Source organism: Spea bombifrons, chromosome 10 (genome assembly GCF_027358695.1).
Source record: "Spea bombifrons isolate aSpeBom1 chromosome 10, aSpeBom1.2.pri, whole genome shotgun sequence".
In the NCBI taxonomy this organism is placed as follows: domain Eukaryota; kingdom Metazoa; phylum Chordata; class Amphibia; order Anura; family Pelobatidae; genus Spea; species Spea bombifrons.
This window is the reverse complement of record NC_071096.1, coordinates 27721046-27737287: the sequence shown is the minus strand read 5'-3', so window position 1 is coordinate 27737287 and position 16242 is coordinate 27721046. Positions and strand designations below refer to the sequence as shown.

Here is a 16242-nt window from a genome sequence, read left to right as displayed (position 1 = left end):
ATGATATATTTGGGCAGTGCTGCCCTCTGGTGGGGATGGATGATCATTGCACCGAGAGAAGCAGCTGGTAAAAGAAATAGTGAGTGTGTTCTTCATGCAGCATACTGAATATGGAATCAATAACATCATGGGGTAAATCAGACTCCATATATGTATATATGTATATGTATACATATCATAGGTTCATTGCTGCCCTGTGGTGGGGATGGATAATCATTGCACAGAGAGAAGCTGCTGGTTAATGAAATGCATCTGCAACAAATGCAATAAACTCCACTGCAGGTGACATGAAGGGTCCTGATGTCGGTTTATATGATTATCATCATCTTGTATTTATATAGCGCAAACACTGTATGCAGCGTTTCTTACAATGCATATATTCAAGGGGTCTGACAAGACTAGAAATGACAGACTGAGACAAACCCATACATTTGGTGGAGAGCCCTGCCCAGATTACCTGCCATGGAGAAAGGTCACTTCTCTAGCGAGGTTTCCTGCAGCTGGATGCAGAGGTAGCAGAGTTAAGCTCAGGATCACCCCTGCTGTTACTCAGATTCTCAGAGTACCTCTTTATTAAGGAGTCCCACGTGAACATGCACTCAGTAACACAGAAGACACCGTGACGTTGCATGATTTTTATTTTACATGAATGATTTTCTACAACATACAATACATAGAATGTTAGCACTGAGCCCGAACAGCGACGGCGGTACAGATTTTAACAGAGGGAGCCGGGTCAGAGCGGGGATGGGGCTGATTTTTGCAATGTCCCAATAGGAGGGATGGATTCGGCTCAATGTATCCGTCACATTTGCAGAGACGCGTGTAATCTGGTGTAAACCAGTGGAAGTAGTCACACTCCATGTATTGGAAGAAACCGGTCTGCCAAAGCAGCATTTGACTACCATGCGTGAAACAAGAGATCCACGGAACCAACCCCTTCACTGCTGGACGGAACCCCTGCTGTATATTACTGGAGGTGGTGAGTGGGGTTGATGTGGAGATGAGCATCTGACATTCAGTTCTTCATAGACAGTTTAAGTTTAGCAAAGTCTTCAGCCAGCCTCAGCACCTCGGAGAGACAGCCTACATTCTCTCCCGTGGCCTGCGCAGACGTGTCCTTCCCTCCACCTTTTCCATCCATCAATTCACATACCTGCTGCACCCATTCGCTGGCCTTGAGACCCTTATCTGCCGCTTCCTGCAAATCGACACAACGCACGTTAAAGAAGCCCCAGAAAGCTCGCTGCTTGGCAAGCCCATAGTCTAATAAATGCCTTATAGTAGAACTCGGAAAAGAGATGAGAATTCAAAGAGATGAGCCTATTACCTGAGGCACCTGACACAAACACGTAATCTTCCCGGCATCGTTATCTACAGTAAAGATAATCGCTGCAGTGTTTGGCGACTGAGACTTCAGGGATTCGTTCACAAAAAAAAAAAGAAGAGCGATAGATCAGAATACGTCTTGGAGATGAAACTTGACATGCAAAGTGCTGCGAGGCAGCTCTGGAGACTGGTGCTGCGGCCACGCTCGGGGTGACCCTTCCAATCAAGCAGCCCCGCAGTGGCTCGTGTCTGCGCAGTACCTTGGCAGAAGCTCCACTCTCCATCTCTAGGACAAGCAGAGGCTGGTTGGGGTTGTTTTCAATCAGCTGTTTGGTCTTCTCCCAAAACCTGACAAAATCAAACACAAGCACAAAAAAATATTAGGTCTGTGAATTTACCACGTATGTGTAATAAAAACAAAAGCCGCAGCGTAAACCCTGTATACATATATAAAACCAGAAAATTCTGTGACATCACTGCCCCCCCCACTTAACCGTTTCTGAATATCGGCTTTGCTGGCACGGTCCAGATAGTCCATGGCTTTCTTCAAGGTTTTTAGCTGCTCTCCGAGCTCATCCTTTTGCCACTGAGAGATGACGGCTGTGGCCAGAGTCTGAAAGAAGAGCAGCAGTGAAGAAGCCCCCCGTTAACCAGAGCACACACCGGCCCATCACCGGTACATCCCCCCGCGCCCGTACCTCGCTGAGATCTGCTATTTCTATCTGGGGGAAGTCTGCTGTTTCACTTTGCCCACCAATGTGGAGAGCGCAGTCTTCAGAGCCTCCTGTTTGCGCACAGCCTGCGATACAGGATCGGGGTTAGCGGGTAGCCATTCCCAGAGCGATCGTAGCGGGGCTCCTGTAGCGTGCGTCTTACCGACACGCTCCCAAAATACTCACCTTTACCGCCTCGCCCCCTGTGACAGCCACAATCCTACGGATCCCTTTGGCAATGGCCTCTTCTGTGACGATGACAAACGTACTGGCGTGGCCGGAATTCTGCACCACGAAAGGTTTAAGGGCAGCGGCAGCGGAGAGGTACGGGCTCGCTACAGGAGTAATATAAATATATATCGGGGGCTCAGGGCCGTTACTCACGTTCCTCCGCAGAACTCCACCGATGTCACAGAACCGGCAGGACCAGAAGGGTCGGCAATCAGAGTCTCCACAGGGATTCCCACCGACACGACACGTACAGGGTCAGGATACGTCTCGTCAAACACGGCATGCAGGCCCTGGATAGCTTTGGCCTCGGCAAGCGGGCAGTCCAAGGAGTACACAACCTGCACGCAAACGCACAGAACAGTGACCGCAAAGGGTAGATGGGCTCGCAGGCCAGGGCAGGAGAGGGCCGTGTGCTCACCTTGTTCTCCCGAATTAACTGGTTTGCTATCTCCTCGGTCACGGACCGGGTCCATACGGCTAACTGAAAGGACCCAGCGCGCCCAAAGATTGTGTGCAGGAGTCACAGTGCAGTAGTGGAGTTGGACAGGGCCTAGTTGCAGGGCGACCACCCTCACCCAGGTGTTGAGCACCTAGGGATGTGCAGCCAAACACCAGCGCCCTGATATAGCAGCGGATGTAGTCCAGAACAAAGTCAAATCCTGCAGGCACCCTGGAACAGGCATGAGACATCACACAAGACTCATGTGCGGGATGCTGCAGGCTGGGAGTGTGGAAGCTAAGCAGAGAAATATAGCAGACACATAACAAGCAAGGGACAGGGAGACCAAGCACGAAACAGAACCAGACAAGATATACATAACACAGGGCACAACAGGGAACAAGACAAGGAATAAACATAACCAGACAAAATAAACATAACACAGGGCAAAACAGGGAACAAGACAGGACACCCCGCTGCCGGGGATACAGGACAGACACACAGGGGAGGGCTGACAGCCTATAACCTGGGGGGCAAGTCAAGTGAAGTGGCTCCACCCCCTCACACTCAGCTTTCACCCCTCACGCTGCTCCCATCACTATGCGGCCATCAGACCGCTGGAAAACTTATCCAAACGGCCGCTGATGCCACCGGCCGGAGCTACTTTAATCTTTTTATTTATTGGCTTGCCATATTAAAAATAAATAAAGTATTAAAGCAGCGCCGGCCGGCAGCATCAGCACCCAGCGGCCGTTTAGATTCGATTTCCAACAATCTGATGGCCACGTAGTGATGGGAGCAGCGTGAGGGGTGAAAGGTGAGTGCGAGGGGGCGGAGCTTTCACCCCTCACGCCGCTCCCATCACTTGGCGGCCATCGCATACAGCCGCTGGGTGCTGATGCTGCCGGCCGGCGCTGCTTTAATACCGTTTTTTTTTTTCATTTAACAGCCAATCCGGCTTGCCATATTAAATTTTAAAAAAAAAGTATTAAAGTAGCGTCGGCCGACGACATCAGCACCCAGCAACCGTTTAGATTAGATTTCGGGCAGCCTGGGTGGCAATTGCCCCCCCCCTGCCCAGCCCGCCCCTGGACACACATAAATACAGAAACTAGCCTAGGACTGTATGATAACTATTGGAGATTCCGTCACATCTTATGGCAATAGTATGCTTAGCCCACCACTACGCCAAAGTACTCCAATGACGGTGGGTCCTAACTCTAATCCCTGCTGACAAAGATACAAAACAAACATGTAACCCAAACAAACATGTAACCCAAACATGTAACCCAAACAAACATGTAACCCAAACATGTAACCCAAACATGTAACCCAAACATGTAGCACTGTGACATACCTTTAAGCTGCAGGCTGAAACTAACAGAACACACTGGAGGGGCGCACCTTATAAAGGACACAAAGCAAAAGCAAAGAGCTGAAGCAGAATCAAGGAATGGGAGATCAGAACAGAGCAAAAAGAAATCCAGGAATGGATTAAAGCAAAACAGGGAAATTGAAACAAGAGCGAGATATGCAGCTCCGCAGCCTGGGAAGGACGTGACATCCGTTTTGCGGATCTCCTGGGTGCTCATCGCACCCTTAGCTGTGAAGTCAAATCCTAGTCTGTCGGGGGCAACTAAGGAGCCCCTCTGATCGGCCTCCCCGAGGACGGAGCACGGAGCAAAGTTCAGAATGTGGGTGGCTGTCTGATTGCTCATCACAGGACGGCGCCTCGACTAGAAGAAGGACAGAGGGCTGTCAGCGTTAACCCGACACTTAAAACACAGAAACAAAAAGCATTCAGCAACGTGCGGACCTCTGCAAAACCCACTGCATTCAATGGAATTTCTCCGTTTCTGACAAATATAATTATTTTTCCCACATTCTCCAAACTGTAGAATAAAGCTATCTGGAATACGGGTAAAGACGGGTTCACAATCTCACTGCTTGCATGGTCGGGACGCTCTTTGAAATAAATATTTGCAATATCAATATTTTTCCACATCAACAAAGCAGCCCCCAAAAGAACCGTCTCCTTTCCACTTTGTATATTGCAGAAATGTGTAACATTGATACATATGTACATATGTTTTATTTATGACAAAGCCTTCACTTATCGGCCCCTATAATCCGGTAATATTTAGAAAGTTTAGTGCATTTTTAGAGGTTGTATGACTGGTGTTGGACTCCGAAGAGAGAGAGATCCCTTAAGAGATTTAAATCAGATCTATACCACTATAATTAACCCCATAAACAATGTACACGCATGCAAATATAAAAAAAAATCAGGTTAATAATTCCATTAAAATGTTTAAGGTTTCCCTGGTCAAGCAGCAACAAGATTAGGGCACAAAAATGTGCATTACCCAATGTCATCCTCTATATAGCACTATATTCCGCTGCAGCGGAAGTTATCTACGCAAATCACGTAGAGCTCTACACGCTGCCCGGACTAAGCACCGGGGACTCAGAAGCAACGGTAAGTTGGGGGGCATAACACAGGAGGATCCAGGTCCCCTGCATCGCTGCGGGGGTTCTGGATCTTAGTCTCATAGTCAGACCTATTTGAGGTCTGATTATAAGACGACCCCGATTTTAAGACGAGGGTTGTTTTTCATAGCATTTGCTCTGGAAAAAAACTCGTCTCATAATCGAGCAAATACGGATAGTTTTTTTTTTTTTTAAATACAAACTGGGCCGAAAGGGTTAAACCCTGTGTTTTATGCTGTTGTAGCATCTGAGATGTTTGCCGCTTGCTTATATGTCTTTAACAATAGCGCTGTTTACTCTTTGTGCAGAGTCTGTGTCCATGTTCTGGGGTTTAATTCGCTCGCTGGGCCGCGGCGATAATAATAATTTTCCCGGTGCCCCCTGAGGCTGGGGTGAGGATGAACAGACGCCATGTCTGAAACCTTATATAGCACATACTATAGTCCAATCTTATAGCATAAAGTGCAGATATTGCCCCGTTATACATCGTTCACATAATAATGATTATTATTGCCCCCCTCCATGCTGTAGGTGCCCTGTTACAGCTCCTGTAGCTGTCCTCCGATGAATATCACGGTTTATTCACGTATTGTTACTGCGAGGTCTGACCCCCGCAGGCTGTCAGGATCTCCTGGTAGGAATGGAGGTGGATCTTGCAGGTAGAGGGCGGCCCTGATTGATCCACCTGGGTCAGGACTGCTGGGCTGTTCAGTGATTTCCAAAGAGCTGCTTTGATGTTGCCGCTTAATCCACTCTTTCTATTAAGAAATGGAAACCCAAAAGACCCCACAAGTTTGTGTGGGGGGCTGCTGTCAACTTTCTTCCCCCCCCGAAAAGCCTGTTTGGGGTGAATTGGGGAATTATCTGCTCAATCAAGCAGCAGGCCAAGGCCCTGGAATATAATATTGGTTGCAGATCGGCGGAGCTCTGGGGTCTGGATTATTACCCCAAAATCTACCCCATGGAGGGATTGTTTGGACGCCGGCTGAACTGTTACAGTAAGGACACGGAGGGCCGGTGAGTGGTTTGTTTACAAGACAAGCATGTGGTTTTATTTATCAATAAATTGTTTTGTTTTTTAAAATACAAGCTGGGCCGAAAGGTTTAAACCCTGTGTTTTATGCTGTTGTGATGCAGCATCTGAGATGTTTGCTGCTTGCTTATATGTCTTTAACGATACGATTGTGTTTGCCTGGCGATGGGACGCGTGCCGCTGTGGCACACAGAGGGTTAATATTGTGGCGCTGTTGACTCTTTGTGCAGAGTTTATGTCCATGTTCTGGGGTTTGATTCGCTCGCTGGGCCGCGGCGTGCCGGTTACCCTCTCATGTGTGTAAAGCTGATCGTTCCAAGTTCTTGGTGCTGATACGTTGTATATATTGTGTATATAAGTAATAATAATAATAGTAATAACGCCGTCTGCCATTTTTGTTTGCTATGTGTTATTTAAAGCCTCCCGCACGCCCCTAGATGCCCCTCGGTTCTCTGCCGTGTTCTGGACGTTCCGTGTTTAATTGCCCGGAGAATTCTGACTTCGTGCAACAAATGTGATATTAATGGCTGTGGGTAGTTGGCTCGGCCACGCGTTACTTTCACTGGATTTGGCTCTTTATATCGTAGCCTGCAGATCTGCGTCTTTATATTATAACTTTATATCTGCAGATCTGCGTCTTTATATTATAACTTTATATCAGCAGATCTGTGTCTTTATATTATAAGTTTATATCTGCAGATCTGCGTCTTTATATTATAACTTTATATCTGCAGATCTGTGTCTTTATATTATAACTTTATATCTGCAGATCTGCGTCTTTATATTATAACTTTATATCTGCAGATCTGCGTCTTTATATTATAACTTTATATCTGCAGATCTGCGTCTTTATATTATAACTTTATATCTGCAGATCTGCGTCTTTATATTATAACTTTATATCTGCAGATCTGCGTCTTTATATTATAACTTTATATCTGCAGATCTGCGTCTTTATATTATAACTTTATATCTGCAGATCTGTGTCTTTATATTATAACTTTATATCTGCAGATCTGTGTCTTTATATTATAACTTTATATCTGCAGATCTGCGTCTTTATATTATAACTTTGTATCTGCAGATTTTTATAATTATGCGCCGATACTGGATGCAAGAAATCCGGGAATGTTTGGAATGTTGATAAATTGAGTAATTGGAGGGAAAGGGACCGGGGAGGAAAAACTGGGAGCGTACAAGGGGTCACAGGTAAAGTGATGGAAAGGGCCGGCCCATGAGGGTCCTGGTCCAAGACATTTTAGGGAGCGGGTGGGAGGTTTACCTGCTTGTATTTGTCTTGTAACCCAAGGCATTAAGTCCTTTTGATGGCTAGTATAAGCGGAGGATCACATGCCCATGCACAGTCTTATAGACACGCTGGCCTTGGTGCCCTCTCACCCCCGCCGTAAAGAGAAGGGTTGCGTACCTGGTGGCGTGTATTCCCCGTGGGAATCCTACTGCCGTGGAACATGCGTGCATCCGGTGACATGAAACGCACGTATATCCTGTGTATACTTGGTGGGCCCATGCGCGTACCCGGTGCCGTGTATCCTGTGCACACATGTGTTAGCATACCCGGTGCCGTGTATCCAGGGCACAAACATGCCTCGGAACAGGCTTATATCCTATGTGTGCCCGGTGCCATGGAACGTGCCGTGTTTCAGTGCACCTACGTGCGTATGCGCAGTGCCAGGGACATCTCGGTGCCGTGCCTGAGCGATGGAACGTGCGTATACCTTGTGTGGTACCGGTGCCATGGACCTGTGCTTGGACCCGGTGCCACTTAACATGCATATCCCCGGTGCCATGAAGTTTACACATGGAGCGTGCAGTGGACCTGTGCGCATACCTGGTGCCGTGCTTTTGGTTCACATACGAGCGCATACCCGGGGCCGTGTGTGCGGTGCACATAAATGCGCACCGATCCGCTGCCCCTGCGCGCCTACCTGTTGCCCATGGACCCGCTGCCCATGGACCCGCTGCCCCTGCGGGTCCAACCGGCGGACCCGCTGCCCCTGCACGCCTACCCGCGGACCCGCTGCCCCTGCACGCCTACCCGCGGACCCGCTGCCCCTGCACGCCTACCCGCGGACCCGCTGCCCCTGCACGCCTACCCGCTGCCCCTGCCCGCGGACCTGCTGCCGCTGCCCGCAGACCTGCTGCCATTGCGCGCCTGCCCGTGTACCCACTATCCCTGCGTGCCAACCCAATGTCTGTTGTATTTGAGTGGAAGAAGACATGTCTGGTGTATGAGGGATCGAGGTGACATGTCTGTTGTATGAGAGAGAGAGAGTAGACATGTCTGGTGTATGAGGGAGAGAGAAGACGCGTCTGGTGTATGAGGGAGAGAGAAGACGCGTCTGGTGTATGAGGGAGAGAGAAGACGCGTCTGGTGTATGAGGGAGTGAGAAGACATGTCTGGTGTATGAGGGAGAGAGAAGATGTGTCTGGTGTATGAGGGAGAGAGAAGACGTGTCTGTTGTATGAGAGAGAGAGAGTAGACGTGTCTGGTGTATGAGGGAGAGAGAAGACGTGTCTGGTGTATGCGAGAGGGAGAATACATGTCAGGTGTATGAGGGAGTGAGAAGACGTGTCTGTTGTATAAGAGAGGGCGAATACATGTCTGATATATGAGGGAGCAAGAAGACATGTCTGGTGTATGAGGGAGCGGACAGAAGTGTCTGGTATATGAGGGAGTGAGGAGACATGTCTGGTGTATGTTGGAGCTTGATGTCTTGTCTGTTATGTACGTGAACAACCATATGTGTCAGGTGTATGAGGGAGCAAGAAGACGTGTCTGGTGTATGAGGGAGATAGAAGACATGTCTGGTGTATAATGGGAACGAGTAGAAGTGTCTGGTGTATGAGGGAGTGATGAGATGTGTGGTGTATGAGGGAGCGAGAAGAGATGTCTGATGTATGAGGAAGAGAGAAGATGTGTCTTGTGTATGAGAGAGCAAGAAGACATGTCTGGTGTATGAGGGAGAGAAAAGACATGTCTGGTGTATGAGGGAGCGAGATGACGTGCCTTGTGGATGAAGGAGAGAGAAGACGTGTATGAGTGAGTGAGTAGACATGTCTGGGTTATGAGGGAGTGAGAAGACATGTCTGATTTATGAGGGAGGAAGACGAAGCCTCTGGTGTATGAGGGAGAGAGAAGACGAGTCTGGTGTATGAGGGAGAGAGAAGACGTGTCTGGTGTATGAGGGAGAGAGAAGACATGTCTGATGTATTAGGGAGGAAGACGTTGTCTCTGGTGTATGAGGGAGCGAGACAACGTGTCTGGTGTATGAGGGAGTAAGAAGATGGTGTCTAGATAAGTTTTTGGTGCCGTCTTAACTGAGTTTTTTTGTATTCTTCTCAATGACAGATCCGATCAGTGCTGAAGGAGAGGAATTCCCAAGTATCTATTGATTTCTGTTCACGGATGGGCTGTTTGCAGGATGGCGGGTGCACAATCCATAGCGCAGTCAGCAGATCCCCACCTCTTCTGGATGGAGGTAGCGCATCTTTAGTCTCAATTCCCGAAGTCGGAAACGTGTCCTGCAGATGTCCGGTACAGAAACGATTTTACCAGAACTGTTATTCTCTGCCACAAAACCCTTGCCTGAATGGTGGGACTTGCACGTCGACTCTCACCGGTTACAGGTAGGCAGATTCTCTGGACCATGTTCCCGTGTGACTTATCCCTTACATTGCCAACTTCACACAGTTTTCCTGTGAAACTAAAATATTTCCATTTGTCTTTCTAGGTGCCACTGTTTGACTTCGTTCCTTGGGCCGCGCTCCCAGCAGACTCAGAGAACATTTCACGGTAATGGCTATGCATGGATTCATCCTATCGGCCACTGCCCGGACAGCCATCTATCGCTGGAGTTCGTAAGCGACAGCACAGATGGATTATTACTACGCAGCGGAGCGTCAAGAGACAGTAAGAACTTCATAGCAGTTGATGAGTATCAGGAAAGGACGTAGCGAGGAGGAGCAACATCAACTAGAAAGCAGAGGCAGAGCACCTTTTCTCCCTTATATTCTATACTTATTATGTATGGTTATTAAATAGTTATTATATACCCCCTATGTTTCCTTTTGAGCTTCTTTAGAAGGAAGATAATCTTGTATGTTTCTTTCTGTGCTTTTATTGATTCAAACTGAGAAGAAATTGAGAACTAAACCACTTTTATTGAATGTCTACACAGTACAATACATGTCTGGTGTATGAGGGAGAGAGACGACATGTCTGGTGTATGAGAGAGAGAGACGACATGTCTGGTGTATGAGGGAGAGAGACGACATGTCTGGTGTATGAGGGAGAGAGACGACATGTCTGGTGTATGAGGGAGAGAGACGACATGTCTGGTGTATGAGGGAGAGAGACGACATGTCTGGTGTATGAGGGAGAGAGACGACATGTCTTGTGTATGAGGGAGAGAGACGACATGTCTGGTGCATGAGGGAGTGAGCAGACGTGTCTGTTGTATAAGAGAGGGAGAATACATGTCTGATATATGAGGGAGAGAGCTGAAGTGTATGGTGTATGTAGAGCCGGCCTTAAGTATTCTGGCACCCTGTGCGGACTACTCATCTGGCGCCACCCCCATCCCCTTCTCACTGCCCCCCCCTTCCCCTTCTCACTGCCCCCTCCTCTTCCCCTTCTCCCTATCCTTACTTACCTTGTTGCCGGAGTCCTGCGGTAGAAGCGAGAGGCGTCCATCTTCCCGATCTGCCGCGGTGCGCGCTTCACAGCTGAGCGCCGGAATAATAAGAGTGAGGGGCGCCGAGCAGTCGCTGAATACATCACGAGCAACCGCTCGACGCCCCTGTCCGGGACTTAAATTGAAACATCGTTTTTTTGGTTTGTTTTAACTTTATTTAACATGGAGGATGTTAAATAAAGTTAAAAAAAAAAAAAACAGAAAAACGATGCTTTAATTTAAGTCCCGGGCAGGCTCCCCTGTTGCTATGGCGCCCTGTGCAGCCGCACAGGTCGCACACCCCTAATGCCAGCCCTGGGTGTATGAGGGAGAGAGAAGACGTGTCTGGTGTATGAGGGAGAGAGAAGACGTGTCTGGTGTATGAGGGAGAGAGAAGACGTGTCTGGTGTATGAGGGAGTGAGCAGACATGTCTGGTGTATAAGAGAGGGAGAATACATGTCTGATATATGAGGGAGAGAGCTGAAGTGTCTGGTGTATGGTGAAGCGAGATGATGTGTGTGGTGTGTGAAGGAGTGATGAGACGTGTCTAGGGTATGTGGGAGCTGGATGACTTGTCTGTTGTATAAGTTTACAAGGAGACATCTCTGGTGTATGAGAGAGCAAGAAGACATGTCTGGTGTATGAGGGGGAGAGAGAAGACGTGTCTGGTGTATGAGGGAGAGAGTAGAAGTGTCTGGTGTATGTGGGAAGTGAGATGACGTGTCTTGTGGATGAGGGAGAAAGAAGACGTGTATGAGTGAGTGAGGAGACATGTCTGGTGTATGAGGAAGAGAGAACTGGTGTCTGGTTTATGAGTATAACATTGTATTAACAGTTTGTTTTCTGTAGGTATTTTTGGTTAAACCAAAAAAACGGGACAATCCTAATGACCGAGAGGCCTCCGCAGGGAACGTACAACCTCAATATTACGCTTTCTGACGGTGTGTGGCCAGATACCTTCTCTACTATCAAAATTTATGTACAAGAGATTGGAAGTGACGCCTTCCGCAGCTCGGTGTCTTTGAGACTCACAAGTAAGTAATAAGTGGTGCGGAGGGGTCTCAGGGAGATTCTTGTAGGACTCCGCTGGGACATTTGATGGGAAGACTGCCTGGTTTGACCATCATAGAGTTTGAACTAGATAAAGAAGAGATGTACAGGTCACCATAGCTACATATATATGTAACCATTTCCCTGGACTCCTGTACATTGTACCATAAAGACATTAAAATGATGTAGTATCCCTGCATAGGGATGGAAGGAAATGGTGGGACAGGAACGCTCTTGGCATTAAGTGACCCTTGTACTACTGAGTGCGTAACCCCAATTCCCTTCCCCGCTCCTATCTGGGTAAATACGTTACTATCTCTGCTTCTCAGTCACAACTTTTTAACCTGCATTTTATGCATTACAGGAATTCATAGAGAAGGATGAGTTTGGAGTCAGCAGACGTGACCAGCTCCAGGCCGTCCTGGCAGACATGGCAGCTGCCCATCCCAGCCATATCCACATCTTCAGTGTGGTGAACGCAGAGGATAACGCGACCGACGTGACATTTTCAGTATGCGGAGCTGCCTCCTGCCACAAACCCGGGATCTTACGGAGCTTATTGACAGCCCAGAGAGAGAAGGTATGGACAGAGTGTTTATGGCGTTATTACTGAGTAAGAATAACGTCGGCTGTCTCTTAAAATTAATGATATTACAAAATGCAGAATATTTATTAGTCTCATGATATCTAGATGTATCCTGTTTGTCTTTCAGAGTTTTGTGTAAATAATTCCCTTGATTTTGAATCTCTGAGGGTACAGCCGGGGGTTTATTACTTTATAACAAAAGTAAAGATCTAAGAGCGATGCGTTTTAATCATCTTTATCTGCATTTGTTGTGGGAGGGAGCTAGTCCTGGGGTGCCTAATGGCCACAGAACTGGGATGGTTTCTAGATAAGTTTTTGGTGCCGTCTTAACTGAGTTTTTTTGTGTTCTTCTCAATGACAGATCCGATCAGTGCTGAAGGAAAGGAAATCCCAAGTATCCATTGATTTCTGTTCACGGATAGGCTGTTTGCAGGATGGCGGGTGCACAATCCATAGCGCAGTCAGCAGATCCCCGCCTCTCGTGGATGGAGGTAGCGCATCTATAGTCTCAATTCCCCAAGTCGGAAACGTGTCCTGCAGATGTCCGGTACAGAAACACTTTTACCAGAACTGTTATTCTCTGCCCCAAAACCCTTGTCTGAATGGTGGGACTTGCACGTCGACTCTCACCGGTTACAGGTAGGCAGATTCTCTGGACCATGTTCCCTTGTGACTTATCCCTTACATCACCAACTTCACACAGCCTACCTTTGAAACTAAAATATTTCGATTTGTCTTTCTAGGTGCCACTGTTTGACTTCGTTCCTTGGGCCGCGCTGCCAGCAGACTCAGAACATTTCACGGTAACAGCTATGCGTGGATTCATCTTATCGGCCACTGCTCGGGCAGCCATCTATCGCTGGAGTTCGTGAGCGACAGTACAGACAGATTACTACACAGCAGAGCGTCAAGAGACAGTAAGAACTTCATCGCAGTTGGTGAGTATCAGGAAAGGACGTAGCGAGGAGGAGTATCAACGAGAGAGCAGAGGCAGAGCACCTTTTCTCCCTTATATTTTATATATATACATGTATGCTTATTAAGTAATTATATACCCCCTGTGTGTCCTTTTATGTTTCTTTAGGAGGAAGATAATGTTGTATGTTTCTTTTTGTGCTTTAATTGATTCAAACTGAGAAGAAATCGAGAACTAAACCACTTTTATTGAATGTCTACACCGTACAATACAGAGAGTCAAATCACAAGTACAATGCAAAGAGTAACAAGTAAATCGCAAGTAACAAGGCAAAAAGTAACAAGTACAGTGCAATGAGTTACAAATTACAAGGCATAGAGTAACAAATACAATTATGAAGTCACGAGTAACGAAGTGAGAGTAATCGTAAATCTACATTGACAATAATCAGTTGAATTACATTCTTAGTCTGCGCCGGGTCCAGCCGCACTGCTGTTAATGTGGTTTTGTTTCCATTCCCAAAGAGATTACGAGCGGCCAGCTCCTTCTCATCTTCAGACAAGACCTGACCACGCTGAGGCTCGGCTTTCCAGAGCAGGGGAACATTACAGACAGAACGGCGTCGGATAGACCTGCGCATAAAAGATAAAGTAAGTTAATTACCACATCGTGAGCCAGACATGTAATTAATGCAGCCACAGGAAAGCTTAAATATTCCTTTACTCACAGAAGTAAAATGAAGGCGAATCTTTAAGAGCAGACAGAGCTGCATTATACTCAACTAACTCTACATGGAACCAAATAACACACAACGACTCGAGTCGCACACAGTCACAGTTACTTAAAGGAAATGTCAACGTGGGGTAGTCAGGGAAGATGAATTACTGACTTCATTTACTTCGGTGCAGGGAGTCAGCCTGACTCTGGATCGCTGCCACACGGCTTTGATAAATGAGACCGAGGGGATCGGAGGAAAGCTACTTACAGAGGATCGAACAAGTTGTGGAGTCCACGGAGTCATCATGCAGGACAGAAGGTACTGAGCACACGGACAGCTTGGGCTGGAGATCAGGGCTGACTTTTCTGCAGCCACGGACGATAAGCCGGGATTAATGCCTAGCGGCTGCGGCACTCTGGTTGCAATCTGCGTGGATGAAAAGAAAGGAAGTGTTGAAGAGTCATGACAATTTCTATGCATGTTTATTATCTGCAGTAGTAAAGCCCCACACCACGTGTTACTGTGACCCGTGTCTGATATGCATGCCATTCTCTGCAGGTTTTGGGAGCCGGATGCCGTTCTGCAGCTCGGAGGCGTTAAGCAGTCATCTACTCGTTCCCACAATCTCCTTCCACACAAACCCTTTACAGGCTGTCTCCGCAACGTCGTTCTTAATAAGCAGGTAATGACTTTCTATCACGCCGGCTGCTCTGTAGTGGACGTGGGAGCTGCGCATGGATCCGGTAAACTGGATCAGCTTCGGTACTTTGGGGGTCTCTGAGCAGAGGGATGCGGTATGACCTGGTGGGTTAGCAGGATAGTCCCAGCCGGTATCATGTAAGACAGAGGTTGGTAATGATTCCTATAAGACACGAATACATTAGAAAGTTCTTTGATTAGTAACGTGTATTACCAATATTCACTAACATACAACTCGCAGATATGCAGCCAAACTGTGTGAGGAGCCGGGTCAATAGACATTCTAAGGGTAACAAAGGGTAACTGAACCGTAAGAACGTAACAGGTAGGTCCGTATCAAAGCTTTCCACTGAGTTATCTGAGCTACTTTGTGCTGACCTGGAGAATGATATCTAATAATTTTCTTGATGCAGTGTGTGTTTCCTTTAACACAGGTGTATGATCTAGCAGCCCCACTGGAGGCAGTTAATAGCTCCCCAGGCTGTGTGAGGAAGGGTACAGCTTGCTCATCACCTGTACGCTGCAACTTTCCTTGCGTCAGTGACCCCCGGACCCCCAGCTGTGATTGCCCACCCACTCACCAGGACTGCGGAAAGGGTACAGGCTTGGCTTACAGCGATGCGCTCAGGGGTAATAACTCTACAAGAACATTAAAGGAGACCCAAACCTGAATTAATGGTTCCACCGCCTCGCTGATATCACAATGTCTCCCACTATAAAGTGTGTTTTATATTAAACCAGTTAGAAGAAGTGCTATTTTTCATGCCAATATTTATGTTATATTAAAGACTCACCTGAACCAGGACATCTTTGTGAATGCGCAGAGTATAGTGTAGATTATTGGAAAATGGGGAGTCGCGGTGCGATCATCAAGGAATCCATTCGAATGTTTGTGGCCAAAGCTCCGCCAGACAGGACTCTTCATACATCACATCTGAACGCTCTGCCACCACCTGGTGCTCTGCTGGGCGATCATTTCTGTATCATAGTGAATAGCGTAATCCACATTATATACTCATCCTTTTGCAGATGGCCACAAACTTCTTCCATCCTGGAGGCCACATCCGTACCTGCTCCCTCATTCTCCATCCGCAGCGGACACATTTTCAGGCAACGTTAAGAACACGCAACGCCGACAGCATCATCCTGCGTCTGTCTTCTAAGGACCGGAGCGAATCCACCTGCAGGTACCAAACACAGCATGAAGTCCATACCTTGACACGCGTCATGCTGCACGTTGGGTAGAGTCGCGTCCACATCTGAAGCTCCCGATTCAGAGCAGCCGGTAGATGGGACAGCTTTAGGGTCACTGTATTTCAGCCTGTAGATTATAGCGATGGTTC

At 47.5% G+C, this 16242-nt stretch overlaps 1 long non-coding RNA gene and 1 pseudogene across 1 annotated transcript; one reads left to right on the top strand and one right to left on the bottom strand.

Annotated features, from left to right (window-relative positions):
• Positions 1-620: 620 nt before the first annotated feature.
• On the bottom strand, positions 621-4665 carry LOC128468007 (alanine--tRNA ligase, cytoplasmic-like; annotated as a pseudogene).
• A 9765-nt stretch (positions 4666-14430) lies between these two features.
• Positions 14431-15413, top strand: LOC128467853 (uncharacterized). The gene is made up of 3 exons (XR_008345762.1): positions 14431-14518; positions 14759-14882; positions 15334-15413. It is a non-coding gene; the product is annotated as an uncharacterized LOC128467853 (long non-coding RNA).
• The last annotated feature ends 829 nt before the right edge of the window (positions 15414-16242 follow it).